This window comes from Asterias rubens, unplaced genomic scaffold, assembly GCF_902459465.1.
Source record: "Asterias rubens unplaced genomic scaffold, eAstRub1.3, whole genome shotgun sequence".
In the NCBI taxonomy this organism is placed as follows: domain Eukaryota; kingdom Metazoa; phylum Echinodermata; class Asteroidea; order Forcipulatida; family Asteriidae; genus Asterias; species Asterias rubens.
Genome location: NW_022985699.1, coordinates 340,042 through 367,783, shown reverse-complemented (window position 1 = coordinate 367,783; position 27,742 = coordinate 340,042). Strand labels below are relative to the sequence as shown.

Genomic DNA, 27,742 nt, shown 5'->3' with positions numbered 1-27,742 from the left:
CTGAGCGTGCGCACATTACCGTGAACAATGGATTTTACCTGGTAAGTCTGCTGCCACCAAGCGTCTCGAAAGTCTCCCATTGAGTAAAAAAGCCTTCTGTCCAGTGGTGTGTGGTGGTGGGGGGGGGGGGTGCACTTAAACCAACAATGTGAAACTTTTGCTCCCTTTAGAGGTTTTTTTGAGATCAAAGACCTGTAATCAATATCACTCTCTCCTTTAATCCAAAAAGTGATTTTAGATAAGAACATTTAAGAAAAGATCTAGTGGTAGTTATACTACAACCAAAAGAGACTATTTCAAAAGGTGAATGTGGCCAATTGAGACTGTATTAATACACCAAGTAAAGTAAATTCTAACAAATAAAATATGCTGCAAACTTAAGTTTTTCTGAAATCACAGTACAAGATTGTTGATTTGTCATTATTTCATACATCTGACTCACTGCTCAGGCGTATGACTCTTTAGTTATCTGCTATTTGCAGTCTAACTATTACACATTATTAATGATAACTCATGTACCGTGTACGGGTCACTTCTCGTACACATGAGTTATTACCTTTTGTACCTATTGTATGTACACAAGGTCTTGTGTACTATTTTTCATGTATCATGTACAACTGACCACTTCGTACGTATAATTTAGTATCTCATACATATGATTAATTTACATACATATGATTTATTTGATATGTATGACTTATTAAATCGTATGTGAGACTTACTATTTACGTACAACTTTTGTACATCATGATACTTAATGTCCAACTCATTATCTTGTACATTGATTTATAGTTAACAGCGTTTTTCAAGCTTGCAGCAACAAACTTCACTGTGAATTGACATAATCCAATGATATAAGACATAGTTGTTTTAACATGGCAGTAGTTGTGACTGGAAACTTTTGGCATTGGATTTAAGTTGAACTGGATGGTGATTGTGTGTGTTGGTGATCGTAAAGTGGACAGTGATTGGGTGTAGTGATTGTATGCATTTTCGTCATCTGTTTTAGGAAACTTCTACTGCCATGTCATTGTGACTATTAATTTTGAAACTATTTGAGCCGATGTAGACTACAGACCCTTTTTGGAATATGGCCATGTTCCCTTTGTTTTGTGATCATAACCAAGTACAGCGAATGCACCTTTTTAGCCAAGTGATAAATTTGCAAAGCATTATCCTAGATGAAGATATGGTTCACAATCTTCAAAATGAGTCAGAAAAGAGTATGGGTATGATAACAGGTCTTTATATAAAAATCAGCGGTGTAACCAGACACTTTTATGGGCAAGCGAGGAAAATCACATACTGGGGGGGGGGGGGGGGGGGGCTATCAAATTCAGTTGTGTGTTTTCAATCTATTTTTTTTTTGGGGGGGGGGGGTGGGCCAAGGTTTCAAACAACCCCTGGGCCCACTTTCATAGAGATGCTGAAGCATAAAATATTGTTTAAAAATTGTCTGCTAATCAGAAATGAGCAGGATACAATCAAAAATTGTACATGGGACATGGTAGTTTGGCTGAAAACTTTATTCTAGTAGCATAATCTTTTTTGCTTAGCTAGTTTATGTGCTTAAGCACCTCTATGCAATTGGGCACAGGTTACACCACTGGAAGAGATATTGGCTCAGTTACAAAGCATGAGGGGCACAGTTATAATTATTAAAATTATAGGCCCTCGGTGATGTCAAAACCATCATGGTGTTAACATCACCGAGGGCCTATAGTTTTAACTGTGCGCAGCATATTTTGAAGTCAATATTCCTTTTATAAACCAAATAATATAAAGTCTTGTAATCTGATTGGTTAAAAGATTTCCTAAACTGACAAGGGCTACAGCATGGGCCTTGATTTTTAATACAGTGTGTTGTGACTGGGGTGTTTAATTATTTTCAGGGTCGGCGCAAACGATTGCTGTGCTTCCGGGCACAGTTAATTATAATGTCATCTTGATAGAAACAGGAGGCTCCACTTTTAACCAATCATATTAAGGAATTTATTAAGAGGTATATAATATATGTTCTTTAATAGAGGACTGGAATGATTATTGTTCTCTAAACTTAATGTTGTACATTCCTTTTATATGAGCTCAAAATGTGTCTGATTAAAAAGCATTCCAAAGGGTAAGGGGAGGGACAAAGATGGTATTTGGAAAATTGCTACCAAAAGAAGGTATATAGGCCCATTTGGGTCTAGCTTGCAACTTCAGTTTTGAACTCAGCTAATTTAATTATTTTAAAAATATCAGACAATTTTGGTTGATATAAAAAAGCAAACCATAAAGAGTTACAATTTTCTGGCAGCCACAAGCTTTTCCAGAGGGTTATGCTCATTGAGTGTTATCTCTGGTTTTTAATCCTGTGGGACTATGTATAAATTATAGTTGCCAAAAAGTGAAGAGCAACAAGTTATTTGTGTAATAATTGCTATATTATACACATGACAAATTTGGTTGATGTACAAAAGCAAATTTTCAAGAGGTACAATTTGCTGGCAGCCACAAGGTTTTCCAGAGATTTTTCGCTCAATGAGTGTTACATTCCTTTTGTATGAGCTCAAATCAAAATGAGATTAAACTTCTCTTTTTATAAAGCAGTTGTTGACAATATCTTTCCAATGAGATCCAAATGAGATGCAAAGTTTGTCATAAATTAACTGGGGAAAACCCACAATACTGTACACTGTGTTGATCATTGACACATGGATCAGCAAATCTCATTTTGTGACAGAACTCAATTTACAGGAAAACTTTGCTTTCATTTCTCTTTTATGAATACTTTGTTGTGTTTACTTAATAGTAATGGTATTAAATGCCTGTGTTGCATTTGTATAGCAGGCAAAATGTGTCTGATAAAAAAGCATTCCAAAGGGTTAGGGGAGGGACAAAAGATGGTATTTGGAAAATTGCTACCAAAAGAAGGTCTATAGGCCCATTTGGGTCATTTTTATAGCTTGCAAATTCAGAGTAGAACACAGCTAATATAATTTTTTGAAAAATATCAGACAATTTTGGTTGATATAAAAAAGCAAACCATAAAGAGTTGCAATTTTCTGGCAGCTACAAGGTTTTCCAGAGCTTTATCGCTCAATGAGTGTTTGATCCTTTTACACGAGCTCAAATCAAAATGAGATTAAACTTCTCTTTTTGTAAAACAGTTGTTGACAATATCTTTCCAATGAGATCCCAATGAGATGCAAAGTGTGTCATGAAAGAACTGGGAAAAAACCCACAATACTGTACAAGATCATTGACATTATGGGTCAGCAAATCTCAGTTTGTGACAGAACTCAGTTCACAAGAAAACTTTGCTTTCATTTATCTTGTATTAATACTTTGTTGTGTTTGATTATAGTAATTGTATTATTTGCCTGCGTTGCATTTGTTTAGCAGGCAAAATGTGTCTGATAAAAAAGCATTCCAAAGGGTTATGGGAGGGACAAAAGATGGTATTTGGAAAATTGCTACCAAAAGAAGGTCTATAGGCCCATTTGGGTCTTGCTTGCAACTTCAGTTTAGAACACAGCTATTAGTATTATTTGAAAAATATCAGACAATTTTGGTTGATATCAAAAAGCAAACCATAAAGAGTTAACAATTTTCTGGCAGCCACAAGGTTTTCCAGAGGGTTTTGCTCATTGAGTGTTATCTGGTTTTTAATCCTGTGGGACTATGTATAAATAATAGTTGCCAAAAAGTGAAGAGCAACAAGTTATTTGTGTAAAAAAAGCAAATCTTAAAGAGGTACAATTTGCTGGCAGCCTCAAAGTTTTCAAGCGGTTTTCGTCATTGAGTTTTATCTCTGTTTTGTTATCCTGTGGCACTATGTAGTTGCCGAAAAAGTAAAGAGCAACATGTAATAAGTTGATTGTCTGTATTTTGAGATTATCTTTTGTTAAAATAATAAAAGAGTAAATAAGAACTTGAATAGAGACTCAAGCTTGTAAATTATTCAGTGACTGTTGACGTGTTGGCAACATTGTTTAATGCATAGGGTGGCAAAACATATATATTTTGGCTTGACCGTCATGTTCGAAGACTGTGGCACTACTGTTAATGGGAGACTTTCTGGGACGATAGAGGGCAGCAGACTTACCGGGTAAATCCATTGTTCTCAGAATTATGCGCATGTTCAGAACTACGTAAACAATGGAAATTTACCCGGTATGTCTGCTGCCACCTAGCGTTGGAAAGTCTCCTATTATTCACAGTGACTTTTGATGTAATGGCAGCATTATTTAATGCATAGGACCATGATGGCAAACATAATTGTTTAAATTTTCTTTGTCAAGTTTAAAAAACAGGGCACAATTTCATAAAGCATGTAAGCACCGTATAATCACAAAAAGTCTTGCTTAACAGAAACAGGTTACCAGCCAAAATTACATTAATTTTACATTGTGATGTTTGGTTACTTTTAGAAACTCTCATGGGGGAGCTTAGCTTTATAGTTTCTAGAAGTAATGTTTGGTGACCCACTCAATTTTTGCTAAGCTTTCTAAAAGGATTTTTTCTTTTCAAGCAGAACTTTTTGCTTAACACTTTTTTAAAATTGGGCCCAGTTTCTTTTGAAATTTGAGACCTTCTTTTGCCATCCAGTAAAAATTTAACTTTGTTTCTTGCTAAGTGATTATTTTGGTAACCCACTAGCAAGTGAAGTCAGGATTATTAAATAAAAAGTATATTTTGGTTTTAACAGTTCCTGGATTATAAAAATCATACAATCTTGAATGCTTCACAAAAAGCATCCTTTTGAAATACAATCACAGTCCAAGGCCCAACTTTGAAGAGTAGCTTTAAATTAAGCACAAAAAGTAAGCAAAAAACAATTATGCTAAGCAGAATAATGTTACCAATTGTCACCATTGGGTTCAAGAATCATGTTCAGTGAGACTGGTCTCTACTGTTCATAAACTCTGTAAAATTGGACCCTGGAAAGGCGAGATGGGTAGGGGGCGCTGTTGCATTATCAAGCAAAAAGAAGTAATAATTGGTCTCTGGGAAATAATTATCATCAATCATCATAGGCCTATCATTCTGCTAAGCAGAATACATGTGTGTATAGCCAAGATACATTCTCTGCTAAGCAGCTCTTGGTCCAGCGCTGGTTATCAGATATTCAGGTAATTTATCTGGACAATTGTCAAAATAATAAGGTCGTGGCAGAGGGGGGGGGGATGTGGGCGGGGGCTTCCTTTCACTAATGGGCAATAAGCTTTAACAATCCCTTATAAGGGATGGTAAAACCCCAAACTATTTCTTCCCCACGTACATCTTTCTCAACGCTTCAAATCATCAAAATGGTCATCGGCATTACTAAATATTTTAACTTTAAACCCATATTTTCGGGATAGATAATTTGTTCATATTTTGGGACCATCCCGGAAAAAGTGTTTCTCATAAAATACTTTGACTGAACTATTGTATTCATGAATATGCAAAGTAGTCACAGCACCTTTAATTTTTAGATTGGTCCCCTGTCTTTTTCATATATGAGCCTGGTCGTGCGACGTCAAGTTATCAGGCAACATTGATGTGCACATTTTTTGAGTGAGGCGATGGCCTATTCCACCAAGACAAAATGGCTGACCGGGAAATACTGGAAGTTTTCTCTTCAGTTTTTCCGTATTTCTAGCCAAATGGGTTGGCGAAAACACTGCAAAGTGAGCGAGGTGAGTTGCATTTTAGTTGTAGAATGCATTTGAAGGGTTCCTAAGGTGAATATGAGGTTTCAAAACGGCTGAAAAATGAAGCAAACATTGCATTGCATTGGCTTAACTGTTTCAGTGTGGCGGTTGGCTTTGTTCAGTGGGCGGTCAGTGTGTGGCGGTATAGGCTCCATCTTCAATGTGGCGGCAGTCTTCGAAACACACGTGTGTGCTGACAATACCCTATGCTGGAACAGTTTTGTAATACCAAAAAGACATGGAACAACACTCACTAACCTCCATATTAAAAAAAATATTAAAAAAATTGCTGAATTTTTTCTTGTAGTTTTTCTTTAACAACGCTTGGGTAACTTTCCGTATGGCGCCACCACTTTTTCACTCATTTTTACAAAAAGGGATATATCAATCAGGTAAATAGGTTCCTATATTATTTTATATCGAATGAAAAAGTGGTGGCGCCATACGGAAACTTTTCCCAACGCTTTTTTGTTCAGGAAAAATGAAAGATAGCACACATGGTTAATCAAACTCAAAGTCAACATTTGAAACTAGCTTTTGAAATTTTATGTTTACAAGGTAAGGTGTACAAATACAGGAAAAGTTTCCGTATGGCGCCACCACTTTTTCATTCGATATGAAATAATAGTATTTAATTTACCTCGATGAGATATCCCTTCTAGGTATGTGACAAAAAAAAGAAAAATTAATGGATTTCAATGAAACTGGAAAGCTCTTGAAGAGACCTTTCAAATGACACCAAGATCATCTTTCTCAGACCAGTAATAAGAAAGTTATTTAATTTTTTGTGTCGCCAAATTAGCCTTATTAGCGTCCAATGGACTTCCATTGAAATCAACACAAAAGTGAATCGGACTTTGTGTCCGGAATGATGCGAATAAAAGATCTACCAGAAATGTAGTTGTTTCCTTATTTCTTGTTCAATTTTCATGAATTTGGTATCGATGGAAAGCTTAGAGTAGGCTTAATAGCATTAAACAGTAATAATTAAATCATCAGTTGACCACCCATGCACCTAGCCCAGGTTGGACTCCTCCGTTGCAGGCAACGCGACGGAGTCCAGGGCATAAAGGTCCCGTACCATTGCGACAATTTTTTCAAAAATCTGTTACAAATATTTCTACCTAAGTCGGGAGTCTGAACTTTTACTTGTAGTTGGAACTCAAAGTTCGCATTATTTAAAATTGTTGAATTTTCTCCTTTGGTGTTAATATTTTGTGAAAAAGAAAATTGAAATTAGGGTGTACACTAACTTCCGTGTAAACACTTTCTTGCACTGATCACTGGCGGCCAACTATTTGCAGCCAAATCGCTGTCAACCTGCGTTAACCAAACACTAAGCAGATGGATAATAGTCGGTGAGCAATTTACACAAAGCGCAGAACTATGCGATACCGAGCATTGACGTCTTGTGCCAAGACTCCATGGGCCAGAAGCAAATTTGTTTCCTAGGACAAATGAGGCCACCCTTTACCATAAATTAGCTCATGCTAACCGTCCCAAGGAAAAAATATACGCGCACAGGAAAGCGCCCTCTGTTGTCTGCACATGTACAAGAAGCACTGTGAAAAAGCAAGACGGCGCGCGGCAGACGATTTTTTACGCTTGGATTTTTTTAATATATTTGTAACGAAATTCAACCTGAAATTTATAAAAATTCTATTTGAGCTGGAATATTCTATGCCTCCTGGATTTTAAAATGTATATTGGAGGGTTTGAAGGCGAGTTAACGGCACCTACCCTGTTTTGACGGCGAATAGCGGCAAGATAATGCACTGTACTCAAAGCCATGCGCACTTTGGCTCACAATATCAAGTGGTACACGATGATCAACATCGCCAGCGCAGAACTTCGACATATTTTCGGATATAATTTCTTCCATGGATATATTTGTTAGCTGTGAACTCGTTGAGAATATAGTTAGGGACACCATGAATATATGAACGGAATTTCAGCTTCTCAAATCAGGTAAAAAATTAAGAAAAATTGTAGTCAAACTTGTGTTCGCATTGTAAAGAACCTTTATACCCAGGACGTCAGTGCAGTGGCACTGACTGACGTCCTATCAGGGCTACCACCCTCCCAACTGCCTGTCAGCCTACAAACTTATCCACCCACCCACTGCCAGAAAGACCCACCGTTCCCATCCCCCACCTCACTACCCACCATTGCATCAGGATCAAACTTTACTTACAAGTTTTTTTATACTTAGTTCTGAAAGCCTTACTCTGCTATTTGGTATTTTGTTCCATGTAATTTTTCTACATTTTCTTTTAACATAATATATTTTTTTTTAAATATTATATTTAATTTATTTAAATTTATTCGTTTATTAATTTATTTATATTTATTAATTATTATTAATATTACTGTTATTATTGACGGGGGGGGGGACTTCCTAGTTACAATTGAAATGATTAAAAACACTTTAAAAAAACAGCTGACTTTGTTTACAGTCAGATATTGACTTTCATCCAATCAGGAAGAGGCATTACTGTCATGTGACCACAAGATGGCCCCCCACTACATTTTCCATGTGTATTGTAAGTTTTAAAGTCAATTTAATATCTACAAACATTGACTACAAAATATTAACAGTTTTCAAATAAAGACATATTCAAGAAACCATGGATCAAGTAAGATGGTGTGAAAACATCAATATAATTGTTAAAAATAGTACCATTCTCGGCCGATTTTTTACCTTTGTGACATGATTTTTTTTTTTTATGGATCCAAAAAAAATATGAACGCAACCACAAATTGCTTTTAAACTTCCTATTTCAACTCAAAATTACTCACTAAACATCAATTTCAAGGTGGCAAGAGTTAATTTTTGCTCCTTCAATGAAAAAAAATACGACTTTGTTGACTACTTGACTGCCGTTTTGTACAAAATATTTCAGTCCCACTGAAAGTGCAATGACCCAAGATTCACGTACTTTCTGAGCAAATCGATTTGTTTTCCATAATCATTGAGATGTGCTCTACGTCATAATAACTTGTGTACTTTTCTACAAAATAACTTATACGTCATTAAAAGGGTGATTGTTAGGGCACCTTTTTGCCGATGTGTTCCGCGCAAGCCCGAATTTGTGCACGGACGTAAAAAACGAAAACGAGGCTCTGTACACTTTCACGATTGCTTCACGATTGCTGTGCGTGTGTTTTGTCACATACCTACCTTCTTGTAAAAATGAGTGAAAAAGTGGTGGCGCCATACAGAAAGTTATCCCAAATACACAATCGATGGCCAAACAGTAACAAACTAAGGACCCGGTCTTCACTGTGAAGTAATGACCAGGTTTGTGGCTGGTCGCTATTTGTTTTATTGTCAACCAGACCTGAAAATTGATGAACTTTGTTGCCAAATAAAGGTGTCTTAACTAGGCCTGGGCGAATTATTCAAATATCCGGTTAATGGCGAATAGGTTTTCCTATCCGTAACCGCGAATGCCTTTTTTTTCTTAACCGGATATCCGCATAGGGCGCGAATAGCTATTTATAAACCGGATAGTTCTGTAATTACTAACCGGATATTCTTTAATATCCGACGTCGGGCGACAACTGATAGGAATGTTTTGTCTGAATCCTTATGAAACTTCTATTAAGAAAGCATAAAACAGCATAAATTAAGTATTTAACTATGCTCACCTCCGTGAAGAGTTAAAACAATGACATTTCTGACGTAATTTGTTCAAAGATTACAAAAGTTTTCCTTCATGTAGAGTCAAAAGATCAAAAGAAAAAGCAAAGTGACACTGTCTAAAACTAATATCAATCTGCCCATAAGATCTCATTCACAAACGAACAGCACCCTCTAGCGGCAAAAAAAACTATTCGAATATCCGGTAAATATCGGACAGTTGGCCAGCGGTATCCGAATACCAAAATTTCACTATTCGCCCAGCACTAGTCTTAACTCTAGCAACCCTAACCCTTTTAAGATATGTCTCGGTTTTCATTCTGTGCCTTGTAATTTTTGTGATGTTTTGTTATTTGAATGGTTGTCTTGAAAGCAATGTATGTAACACCAGATATTATTTTAAAGGCAGTGGACACTATGGGTAATTACTCAAAACAATTATTAGCATAAAACCTTACTTGGTGACAAGTAATGGGGAGAGGTTGATAGTATAAAACATTGTGAGGAAAGGCTCCCTATGAAGTGACATAGTTGTCGAGAAAGAAGTAATTTTCCACAAATTTGATTTCGAGACCTCAGATTTAGAATTTAAAGTCTCGAAATCAACCATCTAAATGCACACAACTTCGTGTGACAGGAGTGTTTTTTTCTTTCATTATTATCTCCCAACTTACACAACAAATTGAGCTCAAATTTTCACAGGTTTGTTATTTTATGCATATGTTGAGATACACCAAGTGAGAAGACTGGTCTTTGACAATTACCAATAGTGTCCAGTGTCTTTAAATGTTACAAGTTTCCACTCTTTATTTTGAATTGTGCATTTTTATGGACTATGGATATTTCTTCTGGTGAGTCAGGAAATAAATTTGCCCTAAATTCACAGACCCTAAAGAGCAAATTGGTTTTTATTCAGTATTAAGTTATTCTTATCATTGTGTTGTGTTTTGTCCTTCAAAGTGAATGTTTTCTCAAGATGCTTCGTTCAGTTGAAAGCTGCTGTAGGCTTCTAGCCAAATGTTTTTAATTGCCATTCTACTTAAGAGTGATTATCAAAGTATACATTTGTACCTCCCCCTAAACCAATGAGTCCCCATACAACCAATCTTGTTCGATTTTGTTCCCAGTCGGAAATGACCATTCTTAGCTTGTAAATGAAACCACTCTTAACAAGTAAATTAAGAGGGGATGGAGGGGGGGGGGGTTATCCGATGTTTGTCAGTAGGGGTGGGGGACTAGTGTCATAAATCATTAGTCGAGTCGCAACTACCATTTTTTCAACTACTTGCTTAATCGTGCTGCCATCACTACTACAAAAATAGTCGCGACTACTTCAAAAATAGTCACTTCTTGTTTACTCTAGGGAACAAATGTTGTGGTTAGTTTCACTAAAAGAACAATAATTTATTTTCCTTCAGTTTAATCTTAAAGAAGTAAATCCAACCCTCCCCACAGAAAAAAAAAAATATATATATATGTAAATAAACAAAATAAAGGAATATAAACCATGACCAGGTGAATTTGTTGTATTCCATGTCGGTATTTTGTCGTGCTGTCTATTTTGTAAACTGTGATTCGTTGTTTTGTCAGAGTAAGGAAACCAACTTGCCCTCAAAAGTAACCCCAGCTGAGGTCTCGTATTCAATTCAAATTTTTGTGAAAAAAATACTTTTTTTGAAAACGACATTACTTTTACACAATGTTTTATACTATCAACACCCCATTTGCTCGTTACCAAGTAAATTTTTATGTTAACAACTATTTTTTAGTAAATACCAATAGTGTCCAGTGCCTCTAAGCAGCTCCATTATAATGTTTACAAATTGATTATAAAATAAACTGTTCTTGTTTCTGGTGGTATATTTGAAAATAAAAATGGCAAAATGATACATAATCATGGTGTTTGACTGTTACATTAGAGGAAGCAATCCCTTAGCTGCTAACTCCATGTGGTGAAAATGTGGAGATGTTTGAGGACTGGTAGTGATCCAGCTATGCTGAGGTGTATTCACGCATTCATCTGAAGAGAACCTAAGCCACTGATGTCATCCAACCAGAGTGGAGATGTATAGGACTGGTAGTGATCCAGCTATGCCAAGGTGTATTCACGCATTCATCTGAAGAGAACCTAAGCCACTGATGTCATCCAACCAGAGTGGAGATGTATAGGACTGGTAGTGATCCAGCTATGCTGAGGTGTATTCAAGCATTCACCTGGAGGTGAACCTAAGCCACTGATGTCATCCAACCAGAGTGGAGATGTATAGGACTGGTAGTGATCCAGCTATGCCAAGGTGTATTCACGCATTCATCTGAAGAGAACCTAAGCCACTGATGTCATCCAACCAGAGTGGAGATGTATAGGACTGGTAGTGATCCAGCTATGCTGAGGTGTATTCAAGCATTCACCTGGAGGTGAACCTAAGCCACTGATGTCATCCAACCAGAGTGGAGATGTATAGGACTGGTAGTGATCCAGCTATGCTGAGGTGTATTCAAGCATTCACCTGGAGGTGAACCTAAGCCACTGATGTCATCCAACCAGAGTGGAGATGTATAGGACTGGTAGTGATCCAGCTGTGCTGAGGTGTATTCACATTTACCTATGACTAAATCAATTGATAATGCTGAGAGTGATGCGAGGGATGGATGGAGTTGATGATTACACTGTCATCCCACTAGAGTGGTGAAGTAAGACTATCATACCAAGATGAGTTGCACCAGTTGCAATATTATGGGAACTTTATGGAATTTCGTCTTGTAAAAGGTTTCCTTTAAGCAACATTTCGTTGTGCTTAGCAGGTTGTTATGATAACAGGGTTAATGTTCAATTTTTGAAGGTCTGTTTGTAGATGAATGGTGTTATGCTCCGTCAAATCCCAAAATATTAAACATGTTGCATTTTGTTTATTTAGTTGTAATGCTTACCATCTTCAAAGACTGGCCCTTATAAAATAGAAGAGCTGCACATCCCAGTTAAATTTGAATTCCTACAAAGTAAACCACTAAGAATGCGTTTTGTGTCATTTTCTAGTAACCTAACGGTTCATGATTTTTAAATGTTTTTGGCAATCATTGTGTCATGATAAACGCGAAACTTAAAACAGATTTTTGTATTTGGCAACTTAGAGCAAGTTCAAAGGCCTATTAAGATTCTTTCTGAGAGCTAATAGATTTGTGTGATTGTTTGTGTTGCAGAAAAGCTTTATCATCTGCAAAGATCTACCCAGCGACAAGTAACGTCCAAGACCAGCCTATGATGACAAAGCTGCCCTTATCAGTAATCCTTGAAAAGCTAACTATAAATAATTACTCCCGGTCCATCAAATGGAGTCTGTAATAATTGTGCAGAATGCCTTTATTTGCTTTGGTTTATAGATGAAACTAATAATCATTTTGTGCTAATTAGCATTTTAAGTTTCACTCCTGGAATAACATGAAGGCAAACGCCTCCGTTGCCCCTGGTCTTGACCTTTGTCCCCCATAAATTGTTATCATTGGCTTTCAAGATTTTCGAGGGGAAATGCCCTTTTCAAAATTAAAATGCCCTTGCCCTTTCAACATGTTCAAAGATACAATTCCAAGCATGAACAATTAATTGGAAACAGTTTGTATGTTTTATGGCAATTATTTGACAGGTTGGGCTCAGTTGACATGTTGGGTTGGAAAAGTTCCCTTAGAATGCTTCATGTTAAACACAAAGATCAAAACTAAAATTGTTTGGTATTTTAAGTTGTGGTTTGTCATTTTTTGCTAGATATGATTATCTCTGAGAGTTAAGAGAACTGTTTCAGGCATTTGATTCAAATTGATTTTGATTGAAAAAGACTTTAGGTGAAACTGACTTATCAGGGTGTTTTAATGATAAGTTAAATTCTTAATATACTAACCGTTGCAAATTTTGCTTTTTGTTTGTTTTGTAGCCAAGCTTAGCATCTATACAAAGATCAACTCATCAACAATAGATTTCCAAGACCAGCACATCATGAAGGGACTTTGGGAAAAGAAGACCAGGAAAGCAACGCACATCATTCCTGATACAAAATTATGTTCAACGCCTGTTTGGAGAGGATGAAGGCATGCTACGATCAAGCCAAATCTCCACACTTGCCCAAGATCGTCAGAGTTGGAAGAAGCTTGTAGTCGCCTGCTCCGTAATGCACAACATTCCCGACATGCTCAACATCTGCTTGGAGATGATGAAGGCATCCTATGAGCGAGCAAAATCTCCACACTTGCCCAAGATCATCGTAGGTGTAGTTGCCTGCTCCGCTGTCGAAAATGATGATGGTGATGAAGGAGCTGAACTCAAGGAAAAGGTGAATTTACAAAAGTTTTCTCTCAATATTTCCCCCTGATCCAAAATGGAGCTCTTTTAGAATATTGTGCAGCATGCATGTTGTAAATCTGATTTAAAGAAACATTACAGAATTGGTTTTGCTAACAAAACAGTTGCTGGCAGTGTAAGCACTTCATGTAATCCACCATATACATAAACTGACAAACCTGTAGAAGTTTAAAATCGAACGGCCATCTGGGTCACAAGGAAATCGTGAAAAACCAATTACAAATTTGGCATTGCATCGATGCCTAAACAAAACTGAATACAACGCCGACTATGAGCAATAAACTTCAAATGCAAAGTTAAATTATTTATTTCTCGTCAAGTATGACATTTCAGGCAGAAATATTTCAAGAGAGATATTCTACTATCATCATCATTAAACCGTGTAAGTTTGATGTAAATCTGTGATCTTCACGATTTTGTTTTCTTACCAATATTGTAACGTTCCTTTAAACAAAATTAACTGTTTTTTCTTGGAGTGCTGAATCTGAAAATGTTTATTTGATCTTTGACATTCACTTCATCAGAGTTGACGACAGGGCTATATTTTTTCTTGCAAAAATTTAAAAGCTTTCAGGGGAGTCCCTAAGGGTGCTTCATGTTAAACATGATATTGAAACGAATTCTCGGATTTGTTTATTTAAATTCTTCTTGCCAATTGCTCGATTTGTTTATAATAATAATAATAATAATTGTGGCTTCTTATATAGCGCACATATCCGTCACTCGATGACGCTCCTGGCGCTGTAACATACAGTATTTCCTGCAAGATTTTTGACTACGGTTGAATTATGAGACCTAATTCTGATAGCACCATGTAATGTTTTACAAGGAACTGTGGCACAATTTGCTGCCTATCGTACCAGGAGCACCTAGGCGAATCCCTTCTCTTTTTGATAAGTGCACTGGGTTCTCTTTTACATGCATTACATAACACATGGGACCAACAGCTTAACGTCCCATCCGAAGGACGAAGCAATGGTTAAGTGTCTTGCTTAAGGACACAAGTGTAACGACTGGGGATTCAAATCCACACTCTGCTGATCAGAAACACTAGAGTTTGAATTCGGTGCTCTTAACCGTTAGGCCACGACACTTCCAATAAAATAAAATAATTTCATTCAAATAAAGTTCTTATCACAAAAATACTTGAGAGAAAGTCCCCTAAATAACAGTTGCTTATAACAAACAAAATAATCCTGATTTGATCAGTTCCTCCAGCCATTTTGAAGTTGCTTTGAATGTTTTGTCTTCATTCACATGTTTATTGAAAGCACAGAAAAAATATCGGGAAAAAACAGTCGGGAAAAAACAGTTGATCTGAAAGCTTAATTGTTTGCAGGTTGTGTGATTTGTTTGTGTTAAAGATGGTGTTGCAGAATGGCTCAACATCTCTCAAGACATCTACCTATCAACAATTAGATGTCCAAGACACGACTATGGTAGAAGAGCTGCTCGTTCCAGTAAATGGTAAATTTCCAAAACATAGCAATGGCAACACCCAGCCCAAAATGCTTCATACCAACACCAATCCTCAAGAGAACTGTGTCAAGAATCTGACCTCCCAATTTACTGCTGCTTGTTGTGATTGAAGCAATCAAAATTATCCTGTGCTCGATTTCTTGAGGCAATGATAAAATTCATCGCAAGACAAAGTGTCAGTGTTACCACAGTAACTTGTATTGTGACATCACACTTTGCTTGGCAACTCTGATTGATCATTCTCAGCCCTTTGTGAAATCGGCCCCTGATGGCATGAGTGACTTGGAACATTTTGTTACTGAAATTTTATTTAAACAAAGAATTCAAATGTAAAATCAAGTTAAGTAATAAGGTTTACAGTGACACCATTTAAACATTTCCTTTTTTAGTAGTGTTGGCTCTGAAAAGAGGCGTTAGTTCTGCTCAACGTTTTGGTTCAGCACACCGACCGAAACGTCCAGCAGTACAAACCGGCTTATTTTAGAGGCACCACTCCAGAGATTTTTAAAAGGTGTAGATCACCGCAAACCTTACTTACTTAGTATTTTTCCACCATGCGTACATAACAGCAACTTACCCTGAACCTAGCTAATAAGAGGTAATGTTCTTAAACATTTAATGTTTGCGTTACAGTCAGGCTCCTATAACGACATCTACCCGTCAACATGTAGAAGCCCAAGACCAACCTATGTTGAAGCCACTCTCCAGTAAAAGGTAAATTTGTGAACAAGTAAAATGTTACCAATTATTCCTGGTCCAAACTGATGCTCTGTTGTTGTTCTTTTTTCAACTGAAGTTCACAAGTCGATTTCCTTTTGCCTACATACCATTCAGTCAAAGATGTTTGCATTTTGTTTTGCAATCATTTTAGAGTTGACAGGGCTTGGTTTTGTTTTTGGTCAGTTTTGAAAGATTTGGAAAAATCCATGTGCTTAACACAAATATGAAGACACAATCTTATCCGTTTGTAATTTTGCGTGCCATTTTATAGATAAGTTTCACTCTGAGAGCCCACTGATGATGAAAATCAACACAAACACCAGTCCTCGGTGGAACTGTTTCTTGCGAATAAGCCCCCCCCCCCCACAAATTAATAAGGGACTCAATGTGTGGTGAAGAGGTTTTCAACTAGTGGTTTAAACCCGCGCCTGGACTTGATAATTTTACCGAGACGAAGTCGAGGTAATTTATCAAGAACCAGGCCTCGGCAGTTTTAAACAACTAGTTGAAAACCGATTCAACACACTGAATCCCATTCATAAATACCTTTTCGGTAAAAAAACATCAACACTTTTTGGTCAAAAGGTAATATAAATGCACTTATTATAATTGTTCAATAATTTCTTGCAACCCAACACCCCTCCAGCTATGAAATGGTAAGGCCCATGGGTAAACAACTCCTTATAAGGAGATGCTGTGCGTGTCGCACGTATCGCGTGATGTTGCGCAACTGTTTCAGCCGTTGCTCTCGACCAACAGGAATGAAGAAAATGTCTTATACGCACAGGTGCAAGCTTGCGTGTCACGCACATGTTTCAACACTTTTTACTGGTGTTATATAATCCGTTCAAACAACCCCTCAAGATGCCCTCTCGACCAATCAGAATGGATAAACTGTCTTAGGTATTTATGAATGTTGGTTTCAGCCTAACTTATTTGCAACAATAAATATACTCATAAAATGCATGAGTTTCTCCAACCATTATGTTGCTGCTTGAAAGTATGTTCCATACAATCATGTGGAAAAGTTCTCAAAATAACTGTTTTAGAGATGGATAATGTTCTTAATGCTGTAAATTGTGCGTTTTGTTTGTGTCACAGCCATGCAGGCTTAAAGCATCTCCAAAGATATCTACCCATCACCAACTAGATGTCTGAGACTGGTCTATCATGATAGAGAAGCTGCTCTTTCTAGTGAACCTTCTAAGGAGCAAAATGTTTTGTATTCAAATTCTGTCCAAAGAAGCTGGATGAATGCACCCTCAGTGAAGGTAAATTCCTGAAAACTTAAAATACTTTGCTTATAATGATATACTCCAGTATGGGCACTGGCACTAATGGTGCATGGTGTCAGGGCGTGATGCTTTTATGTGGGCAACCTGACTTGGCTTGTGACTGCCCACCCTACTGGCCATTGGTCGGATGGTGCATCAGGGAGTGATGCTTTTATATGGGCATGCTGACTGGCTTGTGACTGCCCACTGTCTATGGGTGACATGGTGCGCAATCCTGCACTTGGGGGTTCAGGGTTCCCTACAGATTTATGAGCACCCTTGCAATGGATTTTGCACATCATAAATAGTTGGTTGCATAATTTTGTCTTATCTGTAAACTTTACCTTTCAGAGCCAGAGGTGTAGCTTGTGGTTTCCTGGAATCAAGTGCAGATGGAATCACCACTACTGACACCTTAAAGGCTACAGGAACAAGAGAGCAACGCGTATGAAAACATTGTTATCATCTAGATGTCTAAGCTGTTCATCAAGAAGAGCTGCTCTTTCAAGTGAACTTTCTAAGGAACAACATGTTTTGTGTCCAATGGAGCTGGATGAGTGCCCCCTCGTTGAAGGTAAATTCTATAAGAACTTAAAATACTTGGCTTAAAATGATATTCTCCAGCACATCCACCCGCAGCCACAGATCGGCTATGGGCGCTGGCACTAATGGTGCATGGTGTCAAAGAGTGATGCTTTTATATGTGCAACCTGACTGGCCTGTGACTGCCCACCCTACTGGCCATGGGTCACATGGTGCATGGTGTCAGGGAGTGATGCTTTTATATGTGCAACCTGACTGGCTTCTGACTGCCCACCCTACTGGCCATGGGTCACATGGTGCATGGTGTTAGGGAGTGATGCTTTTATATGGACAACCTGACTGGCCTGTGACTGCCCACTCTACTGGCCATGGGTCACATGGTGCATGGTGTCAGGGAGTGATGCTTTTATATGGGCAACCTGACTAGCCTGTGACTGCCCACCCTACTGACCATGGGTTACATGGTGCATGGTGTCAGAGAGTGATGCTTTTATATGAGCAACCTGACTGGCTTCTGACTGCCCACCCTACTGGCCATGGGTCACATGGTGCATGGTGTCAGGGAGTGATGCTTTTATATGTGCAACCTGACTGGCTTCTGACTGCCCACCCTACTGGCCATGGGTCACATGGTGCATGGTGTAAGGGAGTGATGCTTTTATATGGGCAACCTGACTGGCCTGTGACTGCCCACCCTACTGTCCATGTGTCACATGGTGCATGGTGTCAGGGAGAGATGCTTTTATATGGGCAACCTGACTGGCCTGTGACTGCCCACCCTACTGGCCATGGGTCACATGGTGCATGGTGTCAGGGAGTGATGCTTTTATATGAGCAACCTGACTGGCTTGTGACTGCCCACCCTACTGGCCATGGGTAACATGGTGCATGGTGTCAGAGAGTGATGCTTTTATATGGGCAATCTGACTGGCTTGTGACTGCCCACCCTACTGGCCATGGGTCACACGGTCCATGGTGTAGGAAAGTGATGCTTTTATATGGGCAACCTGACTGGCTTATGACTGCCCATCACTGGCTATGGGTCACATCACATGGTGCCAGTCCTGCACTTGGGGGTTCGGGGTTTGCCCACAGATTTTGGAGCACCCTGCAATGATTATGGCTTGCATAATTTGTTTTTATCCGGTAACTTTATATTTCAGAGCCAGAGGTGAAGCTAATGGTTCCCTGGAATCAAGTGCAGATGGAATCATCTACAGGAAATGAATGCATCTTATACTCAAGACATCTTAGCTTTTCATCAACAATCTTGACTGAACACCCAAGCAGTTTGTTGCCTTCAAAAGTAAGATATTGTAGAGTTTTTAGTTTAATGTTGTTATACTTTTTACAGCACTATATACAATTAACATTTTGTAAACAAAGTACACCATTCTTGGTTCAGTGTTATTCAATGAGGAGCAGGCCTGGTGGTGGTATGCCTCTAGTTGCCGATGTTGGTTCACTGTTGCTTTACTTTACTTTCTTGAGCGACGGACCTTTGTAGGTATGCCACTAGTTGCCGATGTTGGTTCACTGTTGCTTTAGTTTACTTTCTTGAGCGACGGACCTTTGGTGGTATGCCACTGGTTGCCGATGTTGGTTCACTGTTGCTTTACTTTACTTTCTTGAGCGACGGACCTTTGTAGGTATGCCACTAGTTGCCGATGTTGGTTCACTGTTGCTTTCGTTTACTTTCTTGAGCGACGGACCTTTGGTGGTATGCCACTAGTTGCCGATGTTGGTTCATTGTTGCTTTACTTTACTTTCTTGAGCGACGGACCTTTGGTATGCCACTGGTTGCCGATGTTCGTTCATTGTTGCTTTAGTTTACTTTCTTGAGCAACAGACCTTTGGTATGCCACTGGTTGCCGATGTTGGTTCACTGTTGCTTTAGTTTACTTTCTTGAGCGACGGTCCTTTGGTGGTATGCCACTAGTTGCCGATGTTGGTTCACTGTTGCTTTAGTTTACTTTCTTGAGCGACGGACCTCTGGTGGTATGCCACTAGTTGCCGATGTTGGTTCACTGTTGCTTTAGTTTACTTTCTTGAGTGACAGACCTTTGGTGGTATACCACTGGTTGCCGATGTTGGTTCACTGTTGCTTTAGTTTACTTTCTTGAGCGACAGACCTTTGGTGGTATACCACTGGTTGCCGATGTTGGTTCATTGTTGCTTTAGTTTACTTTCTTGAGCGACAGGCCTTTGGTGGTATGCCACTAGTTGCCGATGTTGGTTCACTGTTGCTTTAGTTTACTTTCTTGAGCGACAGACCTTTGGTGGTATGCCACTAGTTGCCGATGTTGGTTCACTGTTGCTTTAGTTTACTTTCGTGAGCGACGGACCTTTGGTGGTGTGCCACTGGTTGCCGATGTTGGTTCACTGTTGCTTTAGTTTACTTTCTTGAGCGACAAACCTTTGGTGCTATGCCATTGGTTGCTGATGTCAGTTTATTGTCTTTTCTTTAGCGACAGGCCCGTGGTGCATTGTCACTGCTGTCGCTTCTTGAGCGACAGACCTTCGGTGGTATGTCACTGGTTGCTGATGTCGGTTCACTGACATTTCTCATGCGAAAGACCGTTGGTGCTGTGCCAGTGGTTTCTGATGTCGGTTCACTTTGGTTCCTTGAGCGACATTCCTCTGGTGCTATGTCACTGGTTGCCAATGTTGCTTAACTTTACTTTTTTGAGCGACAGACCTTTGCTGAAATGTCACTGGTTGCCAATGTTGCTTAACTTTACTTGTTTGAGCGACAGAACTTTGGTGCTATGCCATTGGTTTTTGATGTCGGTTCACTTTCGCTCCTTGTGCGACATTCCTCTGGTGCTATGCCATTGGTTGCCGATGTGGGTTCAATGACATTTCTTGATGTACAGACCTTTGTTAGTATGTCACTGGTTGCCAATGTTGCTTAACTTTACTTTCTTGAGCAGCAGACCTTTGGTGGTATGCCACTGGTTGCCAATGATGCTTAACTTTACTTACTTGAGCAATAGACCTTTGGTGGTATGCCACTGGTTACCAATGTTGCTTTACTATACTTACTTTAGCGACAGACCTTTGGTTATGCCACTGGTTACCAATGTTGCTAAACTTTACTTACTTGAGCGACAGACCTTTGGTGGTATGCCACTGGTTGCCAATGTTGCTTAACTTTACTTTGTTGAGTGACCGACCTTTGGTTGTATGCCACTGGTTGCAAATGTTGCTTTACTTTACTTTCTTGAGCAACAGACCTTTGGTTGTATGCCACTGGTTGCAAATGTTGCTTTACTTTACTTTCTTGAGCAACAGACCTTTGGTTAAATGCCACTGGTTGCCAATGTTGCTTAACTTTACTTTGTTGAGTGACAGACCTGTGGTTGAATGCCACTGGTTGCCTATGTTGCTTTACTTTACTTTCTTGAGCGACGGACCTTTGGTGGTATGCCACTGGTTGCCAATGTTGCTTAAATTTACTGTCTTGAGGGACAGACCTTTGATTGTATGCCACTGGTTGCCAATGTTGCTTTACTTTACTTACTTGAGCGACAGACCTTTGGTGGTATGCCACTGGTTACCACTGTTGCTAAACTTTACTTTCTTGAGCGACAGACCTTTGGTGGTATGCCACTGGTTGCCAATGTTGCTTTACTTTACTTTCATGAGCAACAGACCTTTGGTTGTATGCCACTGGTTGCCAATGTTGCTTTACTTTCATGAGCAACAGACCCCTGGTTAAGTGCCACATGGTTGCCAATGTTGCTTAACTTTACTTTCATGAGCAACAGACCTGTGGTTGTATGCCACTGGTTGCCAATGTTGCTTAACTTTACTTTCATGAGCAACAGACCTGTGGTTGTATGCCACTGGTTGCCAATGTTGCTTAACTTTACTTACTTGAGTGACAGACCTTTGGTTGTATGCCACTGGTTGCCAATGTTGCTTTACTTTACTTTCATGAGCAACAGACCTGCGGTTGTCTGCCACTGGTTGCCAATGTTGCTTTACTTTACTTTCATGAGCAACAGACCTGCGGTTATCTGCCACTGGTTGCTAATGTTGCTTTACTTACTTACTTGAGTGACAGACCTTTGGTTGTATGCCACTGGTTGCCAATGTTGCTTCACTTTACTTTCATGAGCAACAGACCTGCGGTTGTCTGCCACTGGTTGCTAATGTTGCTTTACTTACTTACTTGAGTGACAGACCTTTGGTTGTATGCCACTGGTTGCCAATGTTGCTTAACTTTACTTTCATGAGCAACAGACCTTTGGTGGTATGCCACTGGTTGCCAATGTTGCTTAACTTTACTTTGTTGAGTGACCGACCTTTGGTTGTATGCCACTGGTTGCAAATGTTGCTTTACTTTACTTTCTTGAGCAACAGACCTTTGGTTGTATGCCACTGGTTGCAAATGTTGCTTTACTTTACTTTCTTGAGCAACAGACCTTTGGTTAAATGCCACTGGTTGCCAATGTTGCTTAACTTTACTTTGTTGAGCGACAGACCTGTGGTTGAATGCCACTGGTTGCCTATGTTGCTTTACTTTACTTTCTTGAGCGACGGACCTTTGGTGGTATGCCACTGGTTGCCAATGTTGCTTAACTTTACTGTCTTGAGCGACAGACCTTTGATTGTATGCCACTGGTTGCCAATGTTGCTTTACTTTACTTACTTGAGCGACAGACCTTTGGTGGTATGCCACTGGTTACCACTGTTGCTAAACTTTACTTTCTTGAGCGACAGACCTTTGGTGGTATGCCACTGGTTGCCAATGTTGCTTTACTTTACTTTCATGAGCAACAGACCTTTGGTTGTATGCCACTGGTTGCCAATGTTGCTTTACTTTCATGAGCAACAGACCCCTGGTTAAGTGCCACATGGTTGCCAATGTTGCTTAACTTTACTTTCATGAGCAACAGACCTGCGGTTGTCTGCCACTGGTTGCTAATGTTGCTTTACTTACTTACTTGAGTGACAGACCTTTGGTTGTATGCCACTGGTTGCCAATGTTGCTTAACTTTACTTTCATGAGCAACAGACCTTTGGTGGTATGCCACTGGTTGCCAATGTTGCTTAACTTTACTTTCATGAGCAACAGACCTTTGGTTGTATGCCACTGGTTGCCAATGTTGCTTAACTTTACTGTCTTGAGCGACAGACCTTTGATTGTATGCCACTGGTTGCCAGTGTTGCTTCACTTTACTTACTTGAGCAACAGACCTTTGGTGGTATGCCACGGGTTGCCAATGTTGCTTTACTTTACTTTCTTGAGCAACAGACCTTTGGTTAAATGCCACTGGTTGCCAATGTTGCTTTACTTTACTTTCATGAGCAACAGACCTGTGGTTGTATGCCACTGGTTGCCAATGTTGCTTAACTTTACTGTCTTGAGCGACAGACCTTTGATTGTATTCCACTGGTTGCTAATGTTGCTTTACTTTACTTTCATAAGCAAAAGACCTGTGGTTGTATGCCACTGGTTGCCAATGTTGCTTAACTTTACTTACTTGAGTGACAGACCTTTGGTTGTATGCCACTGGTTGCCAATGTTGCTTAACTTTACTTTCTTGAGCAACAGACCTTTGGTTAAATGCCACTGGTTGCCAATGTTGCTTAACTTTACTTACTTCAGCAACAAACCTTTGATTGTATTCCACTGGTTGCTAATGTTGCTTTACTTTACTTTCATAAGCAAAAGACCTGTGGTTGTATGCCACTGGTTGCCAATGTTGCTTAACTTTACTTTCATGAGCAACAGACCTTTGGTTGTATGCCACTGGTTGCCAATGTTGCTTAACTTTACTGTCTTGAGCGACAGACCTTTGATTGTATGCCACTGGTTGCCAGTGTTGCTTCACTTTACTTACTTGAGCAACAGACCTTTGGTGGTATGCCACGGGTTGCCAATGTTGCTTTACTTTACTTTCTTGAGCAACAGACCTTTGGTTAAATGCCACTGTTTGCCAATGTTGCTTTACTTTACTTTCATGAGCAACAGACCTGTGGTTGTATGCCACTGGTTGCCAATGTTGCTTAACTTTACTGTCTTGAGCGACAGACCTTTGATTGTATTCCACTGGTTGCTAATGTTGCTTTACTTTACTTTCATAAGCAAAAGACCTTTGGTGGTATGCCACGGGTTGCCAATGTTGCTTTACTTTACTTTCTTGAGCAACAGACCTTTGGTTAAATGCCACTGGTTGCCAATGTTGCTTTACTTTACTTTCATGAGCAACAGACCTGTGGTTGTATGCCACTGGTTGCCAATGTTGCTTAACTTTACTGTCTTGAGCGACAGACCTTTGATTGTATTCCACTGGTTGCTAATGTTGCTTTACTTTACTTTCATAAGCAAAAGACCTGTGGTTGTATGCCACTGGTTGCCAATGTTGCTTAACTTTACTTACTTGAGTGACAGACCTTTGGTTGTATGCCACTGGTTGCCAATGTTGCTTAACTTTACTTTCTTGAGCAACAGACCTTTGGTTAAATGCCACTGGTTGCCAATGTTGCTTAACTTTACTTACTTCAGCAACAAACCTTTGGTTGTATGCCACTGGTTGCCAATGTTGCTTAACTTTACTTTCTTGAGCAGCAGACCTTTGGTTGTATGCCACTGGTTGCCAATGTTGCTTAACTTTACTTTCTTGAGCAACAGACCTTTGGTTAAATGCCACTGGTTGCCAATGTTGCTTAACTTTACTTACTTCAGCAACAAACCTTTGGTTGTATGCCACTGGTTGCCAATGTTGCTTAACTTTACTTTCTTGAGCAGCAGACCTTTGGTTGTATGCCACTGGTTGCCAATGTTGCTTAACTTTACTTTCTTGAGCAACAGACCTTTGGTTAAATGCCACTGGTTGCCAATGTTGCTTTAGTTCAATTTCTTGAGAAGCAGACCTGTGGTTGAATGCCACTGGTTGCCAATGTTGCTTTACTTTACATTCATGAGCAACAGACCTTTGGTTGTATGACACTGGTTGCCAATGTTGCTTAACTTTACTTACTTGAGCGACAGACCTTTGGTTAAATGCCACTGGTTGCCAATGTTGCTTAACTTTACTTTCTCTAGTGACAGACCTTTGGTTGTGTGCCTCTGGTTGCCAATGTTGTTTAACTTTACTTTCTTGAGCAACAGACCCCTGGTTGAATGCCACTGGTTGCTAATGTTGTCTAACTTTACTTACTTCAGTGACAGACCTTTGGTTAAATGCCACTGGTTGCCAATGTTGCTTTACTTTACTTTCTTGAGCGACAGACCTTTGGTTGTATGCCTCTGGTTGCCAATGTTGCTTTACTTTACTTACTTGAGCAGCAGACCTTTGGTTGTATGCCTCTGGTTGCCAATGTTGCTTAACTTTACTTTCTTGAGCGACAGACCTTTGGTTGTATGCCTCTGGTTGCCAATGTTGCTTAACTTTACTTTCTTGAGCGACAGACCTTTGGTTGTATGCCTCTGGTTGCCAATGTTGTTTAACTTTACTTTCTTGAGCAACAGACCCCTGGTTGAATGCCACTGGTTGCCAATGTTGCTTTACTTTACTAACTTGAGCCACAAACCTTTGGTTGTATGTCACTGGTTGCCAATTTTGCTTTACTTTACTTTCTTGAGCGACAGACCTTTGGTTGTATGCCACTGGTTACCAATGTTGCTAAACTTTACTTACTTGAGCGACAGACCTTTGGTGGTATGCCACTGGTTGCCAATGTTGCTTAACTTTACTTTGTTGAGTGACCGACCTTTGGTTGTATGCCACTGGTTGCAAATGTTGCTTTACTTTACTTTCTTGAGTGACAGACCTTTGGTTGTATGCCACTGGTTGCCAATGTTGCTTAACTTTACTTACTTCAGCAACAAACCTTTGGTGGTATGCCACTGGTTGCCAATGTTGCTTAACTTTACTTTGTTGAGTGACCGACCTTTGGTTGTATGCCACTGGTTGCAAATGTTGCTTTACTTTACTTTCTTGAGTGACAGACCTTTGGTTGTATGCCACTGGTTACCAATGTTGCTAAACTTTACTTACTTGAGCGACAGACCTTTGGTGGTATGCCACTGGTTGCCAATGTTGCTTAACTTTACTTTGTTGAGTGACCGACCTTTGGTTGTATGCCACTGGTTGCAAATGTTGCTTTACTTTACTTTCTTGAGCCACAGACCTTTGGTTGTATGCTGCTGGTTGCCAATGTTGCTTTACTTTACTTTCTTGAGCGACGGACCTTTGGTTGTATGCTGCTGGTTGCCAATGTTGCTTTACTTTACTTTCTTGAGCGTCAGCAGCTATGTGACTTGTTGCTGAAGTTGGTTCACTGTTACTTCTTACTTGTGCTGGTATGTCACTGGTTGACGATGTTGTTTTTGAGCGATGAACCTTTGGTCGGACCAATCCGGCACAGGTGATAGTGAGATATCCTTCGTCCCACTACCCTCTACATTTTAGAAAATACCTAGGCAAGCTAGATTTAAACCTTAATGTCAAGACAAATCTGTAGCTGGTGGTACGTGTAGTTTTAAAGTGTGCATTTAAATTTGTTGGCAGATTTTAATTTCTGGTCTTCAAACTTGACCTTTCAGAGACGGAGATAAAGGGAATAGTTTCCTGAAAAGATTTTCAGAATGGAATCACCACTACTGATGTCATCAAAGATACTGGGTATAGAGCGACGCATATTAAAACATCGCTATCGTCAAGACATCTTTTATAGCTGCAAGCAATTATGGATGTAACAATCAGTTTGTTGTCTTCAACAGTAAGGTATTATAAATGTGTTTTTATTAACTGAATAAGTTGCAATGTATTCAGAACACTGCTGCCCGCTTTTGGTACAGTCTCCAAGATATAAGCACATCATCCCTATTCTTCGCTGTCTCTGCCCACTAGCTGCCAATCACAGACATTTGTGCTCAAGCCATGGTTGCTCACTTACAAGTCTCAACATGATCTCGCTCCTGCATGTATCTACAAACTTAAAAACTCATATAAACCCCCTCGTCTTCGCTCATCGTCACAGTGTCTACTGCAAGCTCCCCACAGAGTCTCTGAACTTATAACCTTGTCTACACATCCTCGTTGTCTTCGCTCATCATCACAGTGTCTACTGCAAGCTCCCCACAGAGCCTCTGAACTTATAACCTTGTCTACACATCCTCGTTGTCTTCGCTCATCATCACAGTGTCTACTGCAAGCTCCCCACAGAGTTTCTACTTCGCAATATGGGGGTCAATGCTGCTCCCACCTTATGAAACAGTCTTCCTCTTTTTGTTCGCCAAGCTACTTCGATCACTTCCTTCAAGTATCGCCTGAAAACTCATCTGTTTTCAAAATAATGATGCACTTTTTGTGCTTTAAATTCTCGTTTTTAGCTGATCAATTCTACGTTGTTTTTATGGCCAGATGCTGAGGATCTTGGCTAAGGGTGTAAGTGCTGGTAACCTCTCCCCTTTTCAAAGTATGTTTTAGAGTTAATGGTGCACTTCTTGTGCTTTTAATTATTGTTTTAGCGGATCATATCTGTGTTGTTGTTTTTATGGCCAGATGCTGAGGATCTTGGCTAAGGGTGTAAGTGCTGGTAACCTCTCCCCTTTTAAATATGTTTTATTTTAATGGTATGCTTACTTTTGTGTAGAGGTGTGAAGGCACTGGACACTATTGGTAATTACTCAAAATACTTTTTTGCATAAAAATTTACTTTTTAACTTGCAATGGAGAGCATTTGATAGTATAAAACAATGTGAGAAACGGCTCCTACTGAAGTAATGTAGTTTTTGTGAAAGAAGTAAATTCTCTGCCAGATAATAAAAGATTTCAGCTGAAGCCTTTTATTATGCATCTGAAAGCACACAAAGTAATGCAACAAGGGTGTTTTTTCTTTTATTATGCTCTTGCAAATTCAATGACCAATTGTGCAAAAACTTGTTATTTGATGCGTATGTTGGGATACACCAAGTGAGAATGTTGGTCTTTGACAATTACCAAAGGTATCCAGTGCCATTAAGATGTATCGTCATGTGTTATCATTTTAATTGACATCTTGTAAATGAGTACACCATTGCAAGCAAGCACAAATG

At 39.4% G+C, this 27,742-nt stretch overlaps 1 long non-coding RNA gene across 1 annotated transcript; it reads left to right on the top strand.

Moving 5' to 3' along the window:
- Positions 1-13,328: 13,328 nt before the first annotated feature.
- On the top strand, positions 13,329-27,376 carry LOC117305770. Its single transcript, XR_004520727.1, has 7 exons — positions 13,329-13,643; positions 15,012-15,139; positions 15,785-15,865; positions 16,973-17,142; positions 17,497-17,719; positions 18,852-18,994; positions 26,249-27,376. It is a non-coding gene; the product is annotated as an uncharacterized LOC117305770 (long non-coding RNA).
- Positions 27,377-27,742: the final 366 nt, after the last annotated feature.